The sequence below is a fragment of the Phasianus colchicus genome, chromosome 3, assembly GCF_987193195.1.
Source record: "Phasianus colchicus chromosome 3, bPhaCol1.hap1.1, whole genome shotgun sequence".
Taxonomy (NCBI): Eukaryota; Metazoa; Chordata; class Aves; order Galliformes; family Phasianidae; genus Phasianus; species Phasianus colchicus.
The window spans coordinates 6,316,165-6,337,498 of record NC_143438.1 but is presented as its reverse complement, the minus strand read 5'-3'; the positions used below and the strand labels follow the sequence as shown (position 1 = coordinate 6,337,498).

Here is a 21,334-nt window from a genome sequence, read left to right as displayed (position 1 = left end):
GATGGGCTCTTCTATTCATCTCACTGACTAGATTCAAACTAGTACAGCAATACAACTGTAATTATTTGGATACACAAAAGTTGCATGAAAATAAAGCAAATTCCAAAATAAATGAAACTGTAATAATTAGCAGATGACAATGCATAGGAATTTTGTGCTACAAGGTGTCCATGATCTATTTATATTTAGGTGGTTTTGTTTTCCAGCCCCTAGCCCACTGTTTTGGTTTGTGTTATATTCTTTTTTTCTTTTTTTTTTTCTTTTTTTTTTCTTTTCCCAATATGAGCCCTTCAATAATAGGTTCCAAGGAATAAGATAATGTGATGTTTTCAGTACTGCACTCACCATACTGGGTATTTTGGATCTTTTGGTTTGTAAAATAGTAACACAACCTCAATCTTTTCTAGCCCGCATGTGAAAAAAATGCTCAGTAGTTTCTTGTGCGTGCTGCTGCTTAATGACAAGCTTGACTAAGACAACACCACACTGAGAACTACTTCTTTGAGGAGGCTGGCATGTTGCTGGCCATCTCCCTACACCAGTTTACCGTGGGACCAGACACAGACCACAGCTAGCACAAGGGAGATTACATACAAGAGGGGAAGTGCAAAGACACTTCTTTTCATGGCATCTGGTTATTTTATCAGCTTTACTGCAATTTGAAGCCACAGCCTCAGACACAGTAGAACCAGTGTTGTCCCAAGTGCAGCAGTAGTGGTTTCCTATGAGCAACAGAGATGGTGGGACAGTCACCAGGCAACCTGTGTGGAAGAGGAGGCCAAAGAAAAAGTATTACGAGTACTCTTGTCACGGTTGTGTAGACTGTGTACATTGAACAAGGTGGACCGGTGGCTCAGAAGTATTAATTATGTAAATAAGGAAGAAACGGTGCACTGTCAATGTGCAATTTTCCGTGGCTGTTGTTCTTTTTTCTGTGATCCTTTCTGTCTTCTCTGTCTTCTGTATTTCTGTCAGGACATTGTAAATCTCTCAAATTATTAATGTGTTCTGTAACTTTCTCCATTAGAAGAATTCAGCATCTTAATCCTCAATTATGGACTCTTTTGCATTCTTTCTTTTAAAGCAGATACTGAATTACTGCTGCTCCTGGCAGGTCTTCAGCTTGTTTGGAGACTGTCTGTGCTGTTGTATATGCATTAATCGTTTCTAAAACTAGTAGATTCTCCAGGACTATGCTTCAGGTACTTCTTCAGAAGGGTTTATCAAAATCTGCTTCCAGGTCATAAACTTATTTTTCAGTGTTTGTATAACTAATTGCACAGAGGAGATTATGCAACTAGCATGTTGAAAACACCCATGTGAAATGGTGTTTATGAAAATTTTCTAATCAAAATGTGAGAACGGTTATGAAGTTTGGCAGTGTTGCTTTCTGCATTACTGATGCTGAATATTAAAAAGATGTGAAATCTGATCTGGACAAATTGGCACGAGTTAAGAGTTTTTATAACACAGCAGTCTCACCTGAACTCAAATAGAGGCTACTGTTCAAATGCAAAACCTAACCTGAAGTCTCTGTTCATTTAAAATAGAATACTATTGAAGTCAAAGAATATTACTCAGCTGAATAAAATTCCTGGGTCAGGATTTTATTTTCATGTATGAATATATGTAAAAACAAGAATTTGCATTTCCAGGATCTTTCAGTTGTTGTCAGACAATGGTGGTATCTTACCTTTCATTGTGCTAGCTAATTTCTTTAGTGTGGAGCACCCAACATGAAAGACCTACTTGGCCAAGCAATGTGCTTATTTTCCAGAAGCCTGTGAAGAAACTGGTTCCTGCAGGCACTGACCCCAGGCTTCTGCTGTGACTATGTTTGGAGGAGTTTCTCCCCTTGCTGGAAAGAAAACACCAAGAGACTTTTAGTAAAGCAAAATAAAGGCATCTCTGCTCGTGTGAATGCTCACCCATGAACACAACAGAGCAACACGTGTGAACCACAGAATTTGTTTCTCTACTTTTCTCACAATCATTCATACTGTCACCTTTTTCAATGTATTGATCTGCTTTTTCTGTAAACAGTGACCCCTTGTGAAGGGGTAAATTCAGCTTGGAAGTAATGTCTAGTAATGTCTAGTCTCTGATATGCCTTTTTTCAAGGCTCACTGTGCTGAGGAAAAGGATATTTTAAAAAGCAGACTTTGAATGATGCTTTATTCATTACACTAAATAGCTTATTCATTTACTAATCTGACCACTTCTGACTACTGCTCGTTCATTGTATTCTCTCTGACTTGTGAAGGAAGAAAACAGAGACAAGTAGACTGTGTTGTCTGTGCCTGGCAATTATGTGCACATCAGTGGTGGCAGGACCAGCGGAAGTTCAAATCCTTCTCTGATGTATTCCATTAATTCAAGTAACTGCTTTGTATGAAAATGCACATAGGGCAGCACTTAGCACACACAGTTCAGAGCCAGGAAGGCTGAGGCATTCAGCTGTAGATGTACTCAGTTACTTTCTGCCATCACCTTTCCTCCCACAAAATCCAAACTACTCATGGATCCAGATTGTTGCTTTTTTTCTGGAAAAATGACATGTCACCAAGATCTTTCCAATGGCAAGAATAGCTTTTGTTTGTTGTTGATTCTTTCAAGAATCTTTTACAACAAAAAACAAATGCTTCATTTTCCTTCAGAAGAGAAAATTGTGTGGAGGAGGAGAACTTACGTAAGAAGCAGTGCTGCTCCAAAAATGTCAAACACACATTTGTTCTTCAGAACAAAAATTGGAATTTTCTGTTTTATATTCCTGGTAAGCCTCCAGATACAGTATTTTAATTAGAAGTAAGTGACTTTAGGTGACCAAGACAGAAACTGGACCATGCAACAAGTGTTCTTCCTGGAGAGAAGTCACTTTCAAAGTCCATTAAGACCACCATGAAAATCTCTGTGGCCATTTCAATGTCTTGCTTTGTTACCAAATCTGCTCACTTCTTAAACTAACTAGCCAGTTCAATCATTGCTTCATTTTGGAATGGGAAAATATTTATTTAACAACAAAACTGGGGAATAGTACTTATTTTTTAAAAGTCTACAAACACCAGTACATATGAAAGTGTATGACTACTGATGAACAAACCTTTTGTGCCATAGAAAACAAGGAACAAAGAAAACAAGGATTTAACATACTGTTCCTGCTTTGCTACATAGATCTTGTGCTGCAAATTTGGAGTTACAGAACTGAAGTGATTGTAGAGTTTGTGTAAGTACCTGCTTTTCTTTCCCATTTTCTTTTGTAACTTTAAACAGATCAAAATGCAATCAATTTTTCTGAATAATTTGAAAATTTCAGGGATGATGTACAATCTCAGGGTAAGAACTTGAGTTTTTTTGAGGCAAATTAATTCAAATGGAATTCAGATGCTAACTCAAGACTTTAAAATTTTCTGTTAAAATATATGCAAAGCAATGAAATTCAATATTTTTAATGTATCAGAATAATCTGCTTATGCTGTTCTGTGCTGTTTTTGCTGTTCTGTGAATCTCACTGTGGCTGGTAAAGAATTTTGTTCCTCTCCTTGCAGATGATCTGCAGTTCAAGGTTCTTCCTCAGGGAATAATTCTAAGAAGATATTAATAAAATTGGAAGAAATTACTACGGTAAGTTGCAGAGAACAAAGAGAAGTTCTCCATTAAGACCAGAAACTTGGCCCACAGGATTTAGGTGAATCACTTTAGAGTACCTCCTATATATCATACATTTGGGATAGCCTCAGACTCTAAAATATATGAAAATCTATTTGTGGCTTGTATTTCTAATAAAAATACTAAAAAATTACTCTAACACTGCAGAGTGTTTTTAAACTAACCAACATTTATGATTTGATCATTTGTGAACATGTTACTCATTTCAACTAGCTCTATGGGCATTAGGGACCCATTTCTGAACCAAGACACTTCTTCCTCACTTTCCTGATACCTCTAGATCTGGGGTATCAGTTTTGAAAGATTTAACTCCAACATGAAAATATAGGATCTTCAAGCCCATGCATTGTCACAACGGAGAAAGTCTTACCTTACATTGCAGTCAAACATTAGTGCAGCACATTTTAGGAAATCTGAAAAGCAGATACAGTGACAAGCTTATTATACCTGATGTAAATGCAGTTTTACGCTTTTGATTACATAGCCTTTGCTAGTGGACAAGCATCAGCCAAATTGTTAAAATGCTTACCAATAGGACACGTCCTTTCTTGTTCTTTATGTCTTGCTGATGGAAAACTGAAGTACGAAACCTGTTTCTTGTTAATTCTACATAAGAATTGCCAAATGTGTGGGAAAATACAGATCATGGCCTGAACAGGTGACTAGCCCATAAGTAAACAAGTTAACTGCTTCTGGCTGCTGGATGCAGCTAGAAGAAACTCACTTGAGAAAATCTGCTCTACAGTAACTATGTGTCCTTGCTTTCTCCCAATGACTTTGCTTATCCTAATACGTGATGCTTCATTGTCTCCTGTTGTTGTATGTATGGCCACATTACCAGTGGGTTGCATGGACTTGTCAGCTAGTCACCATCAGTATCTGTTGGAAGTAAACCCATTGTAGACATTCTACCAGCCAGCCACCACCAGTAATGAGAACTTGGGGGAGAGTCTACTGGCCAGCACCCCCCCAGTAACGTGAGGACCTCTCTCTTAAACTGATGAAAGTTAACTTGCCTGCATGTACTTTCTTCAGGATGGGTAAACCTTACACAGAAGAGCTGCCATTTTTGCATTACACCAAATAAGTTAAGGTAAATCAAGTTAGTAATGTAAATCCAACTCTCATAAATTAAGGGGCTTTAAGCCATTTCTTTGTCAATTAGTTTCTTCAGTACTGCAGCTGTAAATTTGCAGGAGGACTGAACTCACTTTGTTATTGATTGCTCTTAAGTTTCATGTGCTTTAGACAAATCCCAAGAGTGAGAAAACAGAATGGCTATGGCTTCCATGTCTTTGGAGATATTAAAAACCCAGCTGGGCATGGTGCTGAGCAACCCTCATGGACTCTGCTTTGAGCAGAGGAGTATGACTTGACCATTTCCAAGGGTCCTTCTCAGCCATTCTAAGATTCTGTGTAGACTTGTTGCTGTTGCCAAGCTGTTAGTGAAGAAATATGAGGAAAATTTTCAATCTTCAAATTTGCCCCTGCCATCACATTTACAGAACTGAATACTTTAAGATGAGCTTTCAGTTATTGAATTATCCTTTCTGTAATATAGTGAATTGTTCAAATGTAAGATCTTTTAAATGGGAAATTGAGATGCTGGCAGAGAAATGCCAGCAATTTCTCTTTAGAATTCAGAATCAGTTGCCAATTAAGTGGTTATTGACTTTATCTTGATCTACGAGAAACATTCTTGCCAGATCTTCTCTGATTTTTCGTTTTGGATGACTTACAACATACTCCTTTTGACAATATTTACTCTTGCCTTTATTTCCCCTTGCTGGTTCCAGTATCCTGTAAGATGTTAAAAAGTGAATTTAGCCATAAATGACACAAGCCTTTTCAGTAGTCTTAGTATTTTTCCCAGACTGGCTTATTTGATATCTGTGTTCAAATGTTTTGAATTTGCTCTCTTGCTGAATAATCCGGATGTGCAGTATCTGTTTAAGAAGAACTGTATCCACTTAATGGAAGCACGCAAAGATGCAGAGCACTGGAAAGCAGCAGAACTTCTCCTAATTTAGTCCACTGTCTGTATTTATCGCTGTTGTTCAGTGTGTGTGCCTTCCCTCCCACCCCAGCTGCCAACACACAGATGGCATTCCCAGCAAAGTAAACAATTCGGATTCAGTACACTATTTGTGGTCTGGAAATGTGAGCAGATGACTGGGAGAAGGGAGGAAAGGGAGGGCTAGCTTTACATATTTCAGGTCAAGTTCTGACCTGAATTATACCCAGTCACTGCAGGGAGGTCCTGGGGGCTACCAGCAGGAGGGGTCAAGACAAGGTCTGGTACTGTACACACTTGGTACATTTTGAGGTTTGGATTTAAATTTCCATCCTATGAAGTTATTTAGTTCTAGCATTTTAGCAGCTTTAAATAATTAAAAGGCCTGGAAAAAAAAAATAGGTATTGTTTGCCTTAGAAACCAAGTGAAAACAATGAGGAACAAGAAGGCACCTTTGCAAAGTTGTTACAATTAAACCCAGACAAACAGTGGAACATTTGCAGTGTCTATGAACAGATGTCTAATGACAAGCAAACAAAACAGTAATTCTTAAGTAATAATTTATCTTCGGTTTATTTTTAAAGGCCTTTTACTCAGCCCTTTCATATTAGTCATTTTGATATGCTTATAGCACTGTACACCAGCCCTACTATCTACCTAGGAACATGACTGGGGTTGGATGCAAGAGAAGAGGAAAGGAGAGACAAGGTGATTTTTAGACTAGAAGATAACACAGGCACAGGTACCCCAAATTTTTTCTTCAGAAAAGAATTCTTCAGAAATTTCAGGTGCCTGTAACTTTTTCAGACTTTCCCAAAGTAGCATGTGACCTGGAGTGAAAAGCTTCAGATAAAATGATTTTGCTGAACAAAGGCTAAGAGAAAATATTGCCGTTTTAGGCATCTTAAAAATATTTTTGCAACTTTTTTTTGCTGGGAAGCTCTAGTACTCCATGCGTTGCAGTGAGGAGCTGACATTTGGCACATCTGACAGCAGGATTTTTTAAAAAAAATTTTTTTTTTTTTGCCACTTTGTTAAAATTCATTCAAAACACTGCTCACAGTATGAATTACTTAAAAATATCAGCTCATAAATGTATAGCAGAGTTCTTACTGCTCAGCTGCAGTCGGGCCACTGAAGCATCAGATCTGAGAGCAGAGACAGATGTCCTTTCCAGTGATTCAGGCTAGATTTAAGCAGGTACTGGCCCATCTGCTGGGCGCTGCTCCTCTATCTCAGATGTCATAGATGATTATCTGAATGCTCAAACTCAGATTCAGTGCAAATGCAGAAAAGCAGTGCCATTCGCTGACAGTGCTATCTGAACAGTCCCCAGCTGCTCATTCCCAGCCTATACTGTCTTTCAGTTGGCCTTATAAAATTGTTTATGGGGCTGCTTGACAACCTGGATCAGATGCTCCCCACCCTCTCAAAACAAACAAACAAAAAGAAAGCTCCTGTTATTCTTAACCTGAACACTATCAGTACAGAGATGATTGCAAATAGATTTGCAACTGGCTGTGCCCTGAGAGATCAAGAAGAGGGAGACTGTCTTTTCCACGCACTGATTTTTCCTTTTGCTTTTTATGTGCAGGTATTATAAGGAGACCAAACTGTATTTGCACCTGCAGTGCAGTCAGGACAGCAAAGTGAGCAGCTGAGGGCTGGCATTCCCCTTTCAGAAGGCAGACAATTGTGGCTGGTAATCCCCTGAACTGCCACTGTAGGGTTTGGTAAAGCTTATAAAGCTTCTCTGGCAGAGCCCTTCATGCTCAACCACCTTAAAAGGTAACTAAGAAGTGTTAATAGTGTTTGTTTATGTGTGAAGTCAGAGTCTCTGCTGGTGACATGAGCACTTTGTTATGCACAAGAAATGCATTAATGTTTCTGTCTAGAACCACAAACAAAATTCTGTATTGACCAGGAGGAAAGTTTTGTAATCTATTTGAATAATATCCCCTTAATTAGAATCAGAAAACACAGGACTATCAGGCTTTATAATCAATCAGCTAGTGATATTGCAAAGATTTCCCACTGTCCCTTGGACAGTCCCTTGGACTTACAAAAACGGTCTTGTATTTTTAAATGGAAATTGGATTTGAAAGAGACGTGGCATGAAGGTACTTAATAGTCTTTGTGCACAGTAAAGAGTTTCAATGATGGGAATAATTTTGGCTCATTGGTGCTTGCTGTTGTTTTCCACGGGGAGCCTAAGGGGGCTTTTTATGAGGCCTGTGAAAAATTACCTGTGAAAATTCAGGGAGTTTTGATTTGCTTTGTAAAGCTCTGTTCTTCTACTGGGACAAAAAAGAAAACTAGGAGCCTGCAAACTGGTATAGAAGTACACATTTGTGCTGTAGATGAGTGCATACTAATACCTCTGTGGTCAAGCATGTGTGTTTGCCCATTATGGTTTTATTTTTCTTTTGAGTTCTCAGGTAGATTTCTCAGTGATCTGATTTCTTGGGATGCCAACAAAAGAAAACTCAAATTTATTTGAGGGTATATAAAGGCATATATAGGTTTTAAATAGATATATAAATTAAGAAACAAAATGGAATGATAATGATTTTAAAAAATACAACCAACCAACCAAACAAACAAAAACCAATCTCCAAGCTGAGCATGCTGTGTTTCATTCTCTTGTCTAATTAAATTTGTTGAGAACTTCCTTTTTGAAAAGCATGTGTGACACAGACTTCCTAGTCATTTGGGAATGAGTTAGATATTGAGTAGTATCTGCATATTATTCAAATTCCAGCTGATTAAGACACTGCATATACCAGAAGTTTCCTGTGATATCTGTATGGTTTATCGTGAACAGCAAAGGTAGATTGGTACTTTTAGACAAAATGATTTTCATCTGAAAACGTATCTATTTGTATAAGCCAAAACTTGGTAGGAAGTGGATGAAATAAGACTTCAAAACACTGAAAAACTGAATTTAATAAAAACAAATTTTTAACACTTCAAAGATTTTGTTTTCTCAGAAATGGCTTTTAGTTACAAAATATATACTAATTCTAGTGCAATCCAAATGTTCTTAAATAAACTAGAAGAAATATTGTCATTGACTCTTTTGACATTATAATTATTTTCAGTTCCAAAACATTGTCAAGGTTTTAATTTCTAATATCTTTTTTTTTCACAGTTTAAGAAAGGGATCTTTTCACAAGATGGGAAACAGTCCAAATCCAGTCCTAACTCAGTCCTTTATGTCACACAGAACTTGGCAGAGCTTGGTAGAAGGGAATAAAGGAGAACCACATAAGAACCTCAGGAAAAAAAATAATAATAATTGTTCTACTTTCCCTTTACATCTGTTCCCTAGCCTTTAATCATTCATTATCAGCTGTAGTTCTGGTATGATTATTATCAGGTATCCATTCTAGAAAGTAAAGCATAATGGTAATGAATAACATGGATCTATTGTTTAAGCAAATGTTCATGATTCTCTACTCAGTGACTTAAAGAATACAAAACTTTTTCCATTCCTTCAAGCAGGGTTATTTATTTTATATGCTATAGAGAAATGTTTACAAATTAATCCTTTTTTACAAATGGAAAAATTTTGCATGTTTGTGTCTCTCTTCCATATGATAATGAAAATAAACCTTTTGTTATTTTGTAGTTGTTCTTATTTCATGATAACACAGAAAGAAACCTGGCATGTTGACTACGGTTCATTAGGGAACAACAGAAAAGTTCTCCCTCATTCTATGTCCTGAAAAAGTACTGGTTTACCTCAAGTTATAACATATGCTAAATGACTGCAGTTCTGCTTCAGTGGTTGAAAATGCAAAAATTATTTGTATGTTATGGCATTTTGTTTCAAAGCAATCTTTTCTTATTCATTATAAGTTTACTTTTTAGTTTAATTACATGACCTAGAAATTCTAGTGACTGAAAGTGGACAGTTGGAATTGAGATATCAAGTCTCAAGCTTCCACAGGGAAAATACGTAGAAGAAGAAAGTATGATTAGGGATGTTTTGTTGAGGATATGGGAAAAAGGGAACAGAAGATTTCTGTGCTTCCTGGAAAAGAGCACTGTGAGAATTTCGGACAGCAGAAGTTGAATGAGACAGAAACTGTTTGAAATTAAGAGTATTACTGAATTTGGTCAAGGAATTAATTCATGGATAAACATGGATCTCTTAAAAGGCTCTAAAACTTCTATGGACCTGAGATCTGGCTACACTGAAGCAAATGATGAACCTCCTGAAAGCATCACATCACTGGGTTGTTTGACAGGTAGAAAAACATCTGAAGGCCCTTGAAAAGGAAAGTCACCAGACAGCAGCTCACTCATAACTTTGTTGTTGCCTGAGAGAATTTTGAGGTGACACTCAAGTTAGAAAACATTGGGTTTAACTGTAAATAACTCTTCCAGCATTTCATTAAAGAAGGAGTTGACAACTGAACTTTACAGTGTTCACTTGGCGGTGCCAGCAGTGGGACAACTCCTCCTTGGGAGGACAACTCAGATTCAGAGAGGCTTTGGGTTGCCCCAGGCCGAAGAAAGCCAAAGGCTTTACTGCTATCCGTGAGCTCATTGAAAAAGGTGATTTTCTCAAGGCAGAACTTACAGTTCTGCTGTGTTGGTCAATATGGTACGCATGTTGGGTAGATCATCGGCTGCTGTGACTTGTCATAGTTCTGTGGAACTTGGTGAAGTCTGAGCAATCCATACAGTGTGAGGATTTCACCTTTATAAGAAGTATCAAAGAACATTTTACATTCAGTTATTTTTCATGACAGGACTGACTTGACCAAGACCTTTTTATAGAGCATGTATAACTACAGAATTATTTCAAGTGGATTTGTTTTTTTGTTTGCTTCATAAGCTGGAATTTCTATGATTTTTACACTTTCATATGTTCATATACTCATCATTTACTATGAATTCATCCACTTGCAGAGCTTGATACATACATGATTTGACAATTAAGATTCTTTCTGTGTAAGGACAAATTTCAATTTTCCTGTATTTTCACCCACTGGAAGGATAGGAGTATTCTTTTTCTTTTACAAAGGTGAGTAATTTTCCACCATCTCATGTGTGGTGGCACTTTTTTCTTGAAGAGTTAAAGTCTAGATGAAAATTTAATCCTACTTTATCTTCTCTTTACATTACTTGCAGAGTCTGCTCTCTTAGTTATCCCTTCCTGATATTTTTAGTCTTAGTTCTGTTTGGTGTCCTTTATCTGACTCATGTTGTTCAGGTTGACCCTCAGAATATTCTCTAAAACTGCAGGAATTATTTAAAATCAGGATGGAAGAAGGGCCATCCCAACTCAGACTAAAAAAGACCCAGTATCTTGGCTCCAAAAGTGAGGACAAATGGCGAAAAGTAGATGATTATTGAAGATTATAATAAAATGATAAGCACACAGTGATAGCTACCCACCTTATCTTTCCAACTTCCAGTGATACAATATCCTAAATCTGAGGCTGCTGCTTTGTATTTAATAGGTCCTGAGAGATGAGTCTGTCCGAGAGATTTTTAATTCATGTCAGATTCTGTAAACCTCAGCACCTTGTGGCAAGGAAATTCAGAGTTGCCTAACTGCTGTATGAGGCAATGCTTCTGGTTTTATTTCTTCTGAATTAACTCATTTGATGCCTCCTTGTTTACTATCTATTGTGATACAAAAACTTCCATTCCCTCTGTGACCTGTCTTTGCTACTCTTGATTTTAGAAATCTCTTTATCTTTCCTTCCACTACCATAGTGGATTTCTTCTTTGTTTTGCTCACGTATGCACAATAAGTTTGATTTCATTGCAGTTTACTGTTAATTTAGCTGTTGATATGGAAAGACTTAGATGATGTCAGATGTCTTTCCTGGCTGGTTTGAAGAAATACAGCTGTGGATGTTTTGTTTCCTAAATTTTCTTCCTTTCATCTAAAATGATACAATTGCCTACAATTTCCAAGTTAACAAAGTTAAAAGAAGGAAGATATTACTATTTTTTTTTAAACACCTTACCTTTGTTATTTGTGCAGTTGTTGCAATTAATAGTATTTGCCTTTTCTAAGATAAGAGGTCAATGTTCAAGTGCTTCCTCACTGCTAGCAGCTGGTGAGCATCCATGGCTTATCCCATAGAGTGCAATCAGTGCATCACCTGACAGTACCCTCCCAGCTGCCCTGCTGCAAGGGACCACAATGTGCAAGGCTCTCAGCCACCTGCTGCAGTAATTTGGAGCCCCAGTGCAGCAGTGCTAGCTTTCCAAGGAGGCTGGAATTTACACTTACAGTCTGAACAAGCTTCTGGACAAGGTCCATCTGCGGCAGCTTTGTGAAACTATAGAACATGTAGAATAACTTGGAAGGCTGTTGCATGGGGCACACAGACTCCAAATAATTTGTTAAGAATTTGTCATTTTTCCCTTGCACTTTTATTCTTGTTTGATGGACTGACCTTGTCTGAGTGTACCCTGAAAGGCTCTGTCAGTTCAGGAGGCAAGAAAGACTTAAGATAAAAGACACTGACTTGTAACTGAAGTTACAGCAATGAGTGCTAACAAGGAGAAAATCACAGAATCACAGAACCATGGAATTGTAGGGGTTGGAAGGGACCTCTGAAGATCATCTAGTCCAACATCTATGAAGGCATTTTCTCTACAGTACCTTGCACAGGAAAGCATCAAGGTGAGTTTTGAATATCTCCAGGGAAGGAGAGGCCAGAACCTGCCTGGGCATTCTGTTCCAGTGCTCTGTAACTCTCAGAGTAAAGTCTTTTCTCATAAGGTACTTCCTGGGTTTCAGTTTGTACCTGTTGTCTCTGGGCTTCCACTTGCTTCCGGCAGTTTATAAGCATTGATAAGATGCTCTCAGCCTCTTTTCCAGGATGAACAGTCCAAGGTCTCTCAGCCTTTTCTTGTAAGGGAGATGCTCCAGGTCCCTAACCATCTTTGGGGCCCTCTGCTGGACTCTCTCTCTATAAGTTCCCTGTTTTTCTTGAACAGAGGAGCCCAGAACTGGACACAGTACTCAAGATATGACTTCACCAGGGCAGGGTAGAGGGGGAGGATCACATCCCTCATCCTGCTGGCCATACTCTTTTTAATGCATCCCAGTATACCACTGGTCTTCTTGGCTAGAAGGGCACACTGTTTCCTGGTAGTCAACTGTTGTCCATCAGGACACCTGGGTCCTTCTCAGCAGAGCTCCTTCCCAGCAGGCCAGCCCCTAACCTGCATGCAGTTTTTATTCCTCAGGTGTAGCACTGTACACTCACCCTTGTGAAGCTCATAAGGTTCCTCTCCACTCAACTCTCCAGCCTACCTAGATCTTGCTGAACGGCAGCACAGCCAGAAAAAGGCAATAAGTTATTATACGTTCCTGGAGGAAATTAAAGCTAGAAAACTCTTTTTTTTCCCCCTGAATTCACATACTGCAAAACCTGGAGAAATATATTTAAATGCAAACTTGCACCCTTGTTGTAACTGTGGTATAACTGTGGTATTAGTATGGTTGCAGGGCTGAGCTTTGGTAACAAAATGCACAATCTATTTTATTTTCAACTTCTGGAATAATATATTTCAACAACAATATGTAGGCAAACTGTAGGAACTACCTTCATTTTCCTTGAAATGTGCCCTGCATTACAAAGTGCACATAAGGTGATACAAGAGAGCCATTACAGACTTTGCTGGCTTGCCCAAGACAGCTTTAATAAATGGAAGGGCCCAGTTCTATTTCAGGACAGTGGAAGGTTATGCTGTTCCCCTCTGAAACACATTGTCATAAACATGATCCACCTCTGAGCATTTAAGACAGTAATTATACAATTACTGTAAGGCACAAATGAATGAAATCCTTCTTTTAACAGCCTTTCAGAATCTCATGGGAGACTATAAAAAAGAAGGGGACAGATTCTTTATCAAAATCTGCTGTGACAGGACAAGGAGAATGGTTTCAAACTAAAAGAGGGGAGATTTAGACTGGATATGAGGAAGAAGTTTTTTATGGGAAGAGTACTGAAACACTGGAACAGATTGCCTAGAGATGTGGTGGAAGCCTCATCCTTGGAGACATTCAGTATCAGGATGGATGGGGCTCTGAGCAATCTGAACCAGGTGACATTTAAAGATCCTTTCCAACTCAAAACAATTATTTGATTCTATGATATGCTGAAATAAGCCTTTGCTATGGTGTGGGCTTCAGTATTCAGTAGAAATTAAAGTTTGCAGCCAGAAACCAAGATGAAGGGATGTCTGCATTTTGGATAGGATAAGGCACCTATGAATATGAAGCACGTTGGTTCTGAGTGACTGTTTTTTGTCTCTTAGAATTATCAGTATTCCTCTTGCCTGCTTGAGGCCATCCCTTGTCACTCACCAGGGACTGGACCTTAGCTACTCTTCAGTGATCCTTTCTCAGTCTGACTTGTGAGATGAGAACAACAGGCACACGAGTGAGAGACCAGTCTTTTGAGATATTTTTTGTCTTCAGCGGGCAGTTATGTCTGACTAAAATGCTCCTACATATCTGCTTTGGTGTCTCCCTCAGGACATTCAAAGCAATATTTCAGTACTACAAACCAGAGAGCCTGCAATAATTCCTTGTCCGTAAGTGACTTAAGTTGTTTAATGCTCTAGAACAACCTTATTGCAACATCACAGTGATATCTTCCAAACCCAGCTCTTTATAAAAGCTGTATTGTATGCCAGACTGATGTTAACACACATGATTTAAATGATGACACAAGCAAAACTTCTGCTCTAAAATGAGGAAATTAAAAATACCAAAATATTATCTTTCCTCTTGCCAATGAGAACAGCTGGCAGGATGGGTTTACTGAACAAAACTTTGGCCAGCAGACATGGGTTATCATTTTCACAGACTTTCCCTCTGAAATACAGGATTAACAAAACATGCTATTTTTTTTTTTTTAATTGGATGGTTTGTGCCTTTCATCTGGTGAAATTTAGCGTAAAAGTGAAAATAATATCAAAGTTACAGGCGTCATAGGGAGGCTGTTAATGTGGGAACAAAGGGCATTTGGCCAGTTAAAATAATAAAAGGCTATACAACTTTCCCAGTGATGGCTGAAGCCCAATTAGTACTTTCCAAGCAGAGCCACAATATTCCTTTCCAGATTATGCGGTTTGGCATGATTTGGAATGAGTAAACGTGCTTTCCTACAAAGGAAAAATATAATTAACAGAAAAAAAAAAAATAAATAAGGTCATGCAGCATTACGCTTTAAATAAGCAATAATACACCATGGGATGTACATTAATCAGTCAATATTAACACACCTTGGACAGGCTGAGGCAGAGGCAAAACGGTGTCTCAGCATACAAAAAGATACACATGTTATCCTGATAAAACTTGCACCTATGTGCAAGAATGACATGCAAATTAATACTGTATTTCCTTAGTAGTTGATAGAAAGGGAATGTGGATTCAGTGCTCATGTGCACTGTACTCAAACATCCTTCTTGAGAAGTACAATTTCTACTAACATTATATACTTTAAAGCAATATGTGGTTTAGCTATTTTCCCTTTGTTTGAACACCTGTTTTTTGTTTTGCTTTGTTTTGTTTTGTTTTTACTGTGCTGCAGCTGAAGGCAGAATGGTTTGGAAGATTCTTTTTTTCTTAATTTGTTAAAAGGGCCTGCAACCAAGATACACAGAAAGGCACTCAGAGTCTGTTCTTATAGTAAACAACTTTTCAGGACTCTGGAAGTGACATAAAGCCTTCAACGACTCAACAAACCTGGAAATAAACTAGCAGGATTAGAAAAACAAAAAGAGCGATTTCCAATTTGGAGGTGAATGTGCAAATGGGATTTTTTTTTCTTCTGACTGGTTTTCAACAGTGTTTTTAAAATGAACAGAACGTTCAGCTGAAGCTCAGAAAGAGGGGAACACATGTAAAGCAAAGGAAAGCCTGGTAACCCAGGGTAAACATATAGTATGGCAGCAGAATGCAAACAGCTCTGCTGAGAAATCTGCTTATTGCTCAGCTAATTATGCTGTTCATAAGAAAGCAGAGCGATATGCTGGAAGGAAGATGAAAAAAAAGAAGAAAAAGTAAAACTTCAAAAACCTGGGAACCACTCCCATCACCTGAAGGTTAGACCACACACCTGAAAGGGAGGAACCCACATGCAGTCCCAGCACAGAGTAAGAACATCCTTATCTTCCTTTCAACTCCACCATTTTGCAGTTATTTTATGTACTTACAGAGGGTGTTTGTAAGGGAGGAATTGCTTTTTCATTTCCTGCTTCTTCAATAGTTACAATAACCTGTGATATCAGAAACTCTAATGAGCTGCAGTGCAGCTCCTGCTTTACTGTCCCAAGGTCGGACCAGTCCTAGCCCCACACGGGTCTCCTTGCTCTGTGAAGATCCCACACAGTCATCTAAACAGCCCTCCCTGCTGTAGTTGTGTGGGCGAAGGAGGAGGAAATGCACGTGCAGTGGATGGAGGAGTTTATTTGTGACCCGCTGTATTTCTAAGTTAATCCTCAAGTCAATAACTGATTGCATGCAGCGCTCTGCCATCATCTACACAAGTTACGATATGCCCTGAAACACCTGATTTTAAGGAGTTACTTGAAAGACAGGAAATTCCTCATGAGCCATAGAATTGCTCTAAGTTTTAAACCGATTCAAAGAACGGGGGAAAAAAAGGCCCAAAGCCTTGTATTGTACACTCCATGATTTTAAATTGCTCCCACCGCTGACTTGATTGAAGGGAAAGAGAAGGCAGCACTGGGGCAAAGCTCAGAGAAAGGGGCTTTCCCACCTGCCTGCATGGCATGAGAGCATCAGTGCTGATGCACAGCCTCTACTTCTCAGAGCTTAACTTTCTGCACTTTTGTTCTTGAATCAGCATGTCTCTTCTTACAAAGTGAAACTGCAGCTTGTGAAATCCTTCCACTGGACAATAGAACGAGTATTTTTGCTCTTTGGAGTTTCACCACATGTTCCACCATCACCTCTTAATCTAAAAATGTACCTTCACCCTCTTCCCTTCTTAAGACAGATTCACCTCACTGATGTTAAGGAATGGAGGTGTATAATTCTGTGGTCTAACAGATGAAGAAATGAAAATGATACATAAATACAAAGAAGGGCCAAAAATTTCTATGCCTAAAGACAACTCCTCTATATCTCTTAAAAATAAATCTATTTTTAGGAAACAACAGCCTGATTTCACCTTTAATCAGAGTTCAAAAAAATCTTTTGGAAAGGAACCCACCTCAAGAAATTAAGAGTAAATGACTGAAATGAACAAATCTTTATTTTACATATAAATATCAAACGGGCTTTTAGTTTGTATTAACTAATTAATGAGGCAAGCAGCTTCTGATATGAACACAACTTTCTCAGCTTGAAAATTTTTTATTGATTTTAAGTTTTAAATGACATCAGAATGTTTTGCACAAGAGGAAAAATCATTGTACACTAAGAAAATAATGCAATATTTCTCATACAAATAACTGTTCAGGGGTAGCTCTGTGCTCTGAAGCCCCCCAAGCTGTTTCTAATAGCTTAACAACTGTTTTCTGCATAGAAGATTTATTAATGGCAAAATTATGCCATGGAAAAAACACCTTGTCAAACAAGAATCCCATGTTTGCCTGCAAAAACCACTATCCTTGCACGCAGCAATTGTATTGCATGTTCCTTGTGTTTATGTTCTTGCAGTGCTTTCATCACCCCTGTGGTTCCATGTATCCTCCAGCACTGTATTAAGCAATGCGACTGATATCTGTCACGTGTAGCTTAATTCTTTCCTAATTAGCCTAACACCTCTATCAGACTAAAATCAGTCATACGGTATTGTCGTGTTTTACTTTGCGTCATGTTTCTCTTTGTAGGGTGGTTTGTAAACCGCTTTCCTTTAGCAACTCAGTAAGTCTGTTGTTACTGAAAGAGGAGGATAATGACAAAATTCTGGCCCAGTTTGGCAAATACTTGAGCTAACTTCAACCAGCAAAACAGAAAGTGAATTAGGGGAAAAGTTGCTTTCACGTTAGTCTTGTCCCGCCAGAATGATCACTTGCTTACACCCTGCTGCAAACGTCTGATGCCTGAACTTGTCTGAAATGTTTCTTAAAAATGATGAGTTGGAGGTCAGATAAAGTAATCTCTTCTAACAGAAATATCACCTCTTTTATTTTTGAAGCCACTACCTTCATATGCTAGGTTTATAGACATCATAGATCCCAGGATTTATAGAATCAAAGTCTTCCAAACTCACCTTAACAAGATGAAAAATAAGACTTCTTCCTCCTTTGATGAAAGTCATTATGTTAGCACTAAAAAATGTCCACAGCTTACCTGCTTGGTATACCAGCCATTAGTCCTCAGCTATCAGCTCCACAAGGATTCTCTAAGCAGAATACAGCACATTAAAACATGACTAGAAACACACAAAAAAATATAATATGTTCACTTAATCACTTCAACATCAAAGGAGGTGTTACACAGCAAGTCAAGGAGGGCACATTAAGTACAACTACCTTTTAATAACTTAAGAAAATAATCCTGTATAAATACAAATTCCCATACCAATAAGCAGATTCTCATCAACGTTAAAAACTGACAAAAAGATTTTTCAAGAATTCTATTAAGCTGTACATCCCAGCAATTAATTCCTTTCTGAATAAATTTTCTCTTCCTAGTACTCTTAGAAAAGAAAAAGAAAAAACAAATTATAATGCATTTTTTAAAGATTTATCTTTCTCCCTCCAAAAAAAATCCCTCAAAAGCCTACCTCAACTTTCTAATAAACAGAGAAGCTCTTCCTAGAAAGTGTGACAGTGAACAAGTCTTCTACTCTCTTTAACTTTACCACCACAGGTGTTCAAAATTGCAGGCTTCCATGACAAAATAAGGAAACTGAAATCCTTTTCTTAAGGTTTCAACGTTTCCAAATTCCCAGATACTGGAACTAATAGTCCAGAATCATTAAGATGCTTCTGAAAATCTTAATGTTTTTTAAAAGCTTATAGGTACAGATACTTTGTTCCAAATGCATGACCCTTAAGATGGAGCCTTTACAACCAGATAGCAACAAAAGGCTTTTTACTGTGAACAACTCCAAAAGTATTGATGCAAATAAGTAAATATTCATTTATTTACTATATATATATATATATATATATATATATATGTATATATTTACTATTTTTTAATATATTTAATTTCTTCGGAACAGTCATGTAAGGAACATATTTCAGTGATACATCAAACCATTTCTAGGAAGTGACTTGTGAATAATACTGTCTCTATAGACCTGTGTACCACAGAGACTACCAAAAAAGTATTTTGCTTTAGATACCACTACTGTTTTCTGTTAGTTGACTACCACTATCATGGTAAAAACAGTAGCTAAAATCTGTGTGTTAAGCTTTAGTTCCACACCAGAAAAGATGTTCAGCTGTTTGGGCAGTGAGTGCAATCCCAAAGGCTTTTCCCCAGCTTCTCTGAGGAGGTGTTGGGCTGCAAAGGCCCATATATCTTGCATGCCATATTGAGAGATTCTGTAAGTGAGTTTGAGTTCTCCTGCTCTGGTATGTCTGAGAATTTTTTTCTCCAAGCCAAATAAAATACAATATTCAAGCATCTCTGTGTACATAAGATAAACAAACAAACAACCACATTCCTAAAGTACTTTCTACAAAAAAAAGACCACATTCCTAAAGTACTTGGTGCATTTAAACCATTTTGTTCTCTTACACCATACTTCCAAAAATGTCTTATTCCTTAATCATTCCTAGTGCTTTCAATGTGATATTTCCCTTTGCCTTGCAACACTATTCCTTTCTATTTTTCTCTTATGTTTGGCATCAGCTTATCCAAAACATGTATTACCTTTGGAAGGAGTACATTGAGTATATACACACTTCGAAACATGTAATGTTGGCAGGAGAAAGATTAATAAAAAGACCAGTATAAACTAGAAGCATATCAGTTGCAAACAACGTAGAGGATAGATCTGGGTAAGCGTATTAGGTGGCTATGCAGTTATTAAGTTGTCACTGGGATACAACAATGAAAAAATAAGTGTCATGCAAAGATGGGCAACTTACAAAATTTCTTGCAGAGAAAGGTGAAACAGCTGTATTTTAGTTTAAGGCACCTGAGGGATCTCAAACAGATTTTTCTCATCATGATCGTGAAAGATGAAATAGGTAAAGAGCTGCAGTAATTACTAGGGGGAAGTCTTTTTGTGAGAAAGGCTGCACAATTGTTACTTGTTTAGTCTAGCTGAAACAAAAGCTGATACAGGAAATAATTATCCTCTAAAAACACAATAGGCTGGTAAACAGTAGGCAGAAAAAAGAACTGTTTACTCTACTGGACAATGTTGGCACGGGAACAAGTGGGTGAAATTTGGACACAAATAAATGTAGGCTGGAAACTGGAAGGTTTCTGAATATAAAAGTGGTGAGATTCTAGAGTAGTTTTTTAATAGATGTAGTGGGGATGAAAAAAACACAACAACAAATCAATCCTCAAGCTATTTAATGATGAGGATTGCTAATATCATGGAAAACTCTAGAGGCATATTTCTTATGTAGGTAAGAACTGCATTTTGATCATCCAGGAGATGATCTTCCAGCATACTTGTTGCCTGTTTTCTGAAAGCAGGATTAAAAAATATATATATACACATAACTATACAGAAATCAAACCATATTTTATATTTATATTCAATCATATTTACGTATTAGAAATATTGCTTAAGTAAATGCCATCCATATGTAGATGGTATCTGTAATTACGTTTGTGCTTCACAAAAAGAAAACAGTTTAACTTGATAAATAGGCATCACATTGTATTCCAGTGTCTGGGAGCTGATTTTTCTAACTAGAAAGATGCAATTTGTCACATGCTAATTTTCTTTCTTTTCTGTTTTCTTCTTTATGCTCTATTTTTGCTTTGTCAGCAAATCCAAGGAGCAGAAGGAAAAAATAAATATTGCAAAGGCAAAATTGTAGAATAAAGATATTCCTCTACCAGTGCCAAAATATAAACAAGTGACAGAATCCCACTGAAAACAGGGAAATGATTGCATATACGTATTTGAAAGTCATGTCACATTTATGTGTAGACATCTGTACATAATTATACACATATTTTCATCATAAACAGATTATTATTTGTATTATTTCTGTAAGGCCCCTTTAAAAAGATTTATTGTGGCGGAAAAGATATTATGAACTGGAGTATGCATCAGCTATTAGCTTAGAGTTCATAACTGCTCATTAGATATTACAAAAATACATCAAAACATGATATAATAAGATATCAACTTGTTACTGTACTTGACCAGATAGTGGATTACCATGGCTGTAACACACAGAGAAAAAGGGCACAGAGAAACTCCCCGCCTTGCTGATGGAGAAGCAGCACAATTACATAGGCTGGCTATAAGAGGCTACACCTCACCTGCGGAAAAAAAAATGCAATAGCCCTCATGGTGACAGAACTAAATTAGAGAAATTTAGATAAATAAGAAAAAAAGCACATCCATTTGATTATATATATATAGTATTTAAAAAAAAAAAAAAGGCAAAATTAATTTGATTATTGAAATGAATATGATTAAAGCAAGACACAAGATTTTGACACAAGATTTTGATTGAAATTTTCCTACGCTGATTTATTTTTGCAT

The 21,334-nt window shown here is 37.5% G+C and overlaps 1 protein-coding gene across 14 annotated transcripts in view; it reads left to right on the top strand.

The window, feature by feature from the left end:
* Positions 1–9,340, top strand: part of LOC116239838 (uncharacterized) — a 100,215-nt gene extending 90,875 nt beyond the window's left edge. For 3 of the 14 annotated variants that reach the window (XR_016464912.1, XR_016464911.1, XR_016464919.1), the window contains 4 exons: positions 1,778–3,223; positions 3,546–3,621; positions 7,276–7,469; positions 8,833–9,340. The gene's annotated coding sequence lies outside the window, so the exon portion shown is untranslated. Of the gene's footprint in view, positions 1–1,084; positions 1,203–1,777; positions 3,224–3,545; positions 3,622–4,701; positions 4,763–7,275; positions 7,470–8,832 lie in introns of those variants that run through there. The other 11 variants (XR_016464918.1, XR_016464917.1, XR_004169167.2 and 8 more) reach the window with 10 other exon arrangements.
* The last annotated feature ends 11,994 nt before the right edge of the window (positions 9,341–21,334 follow it).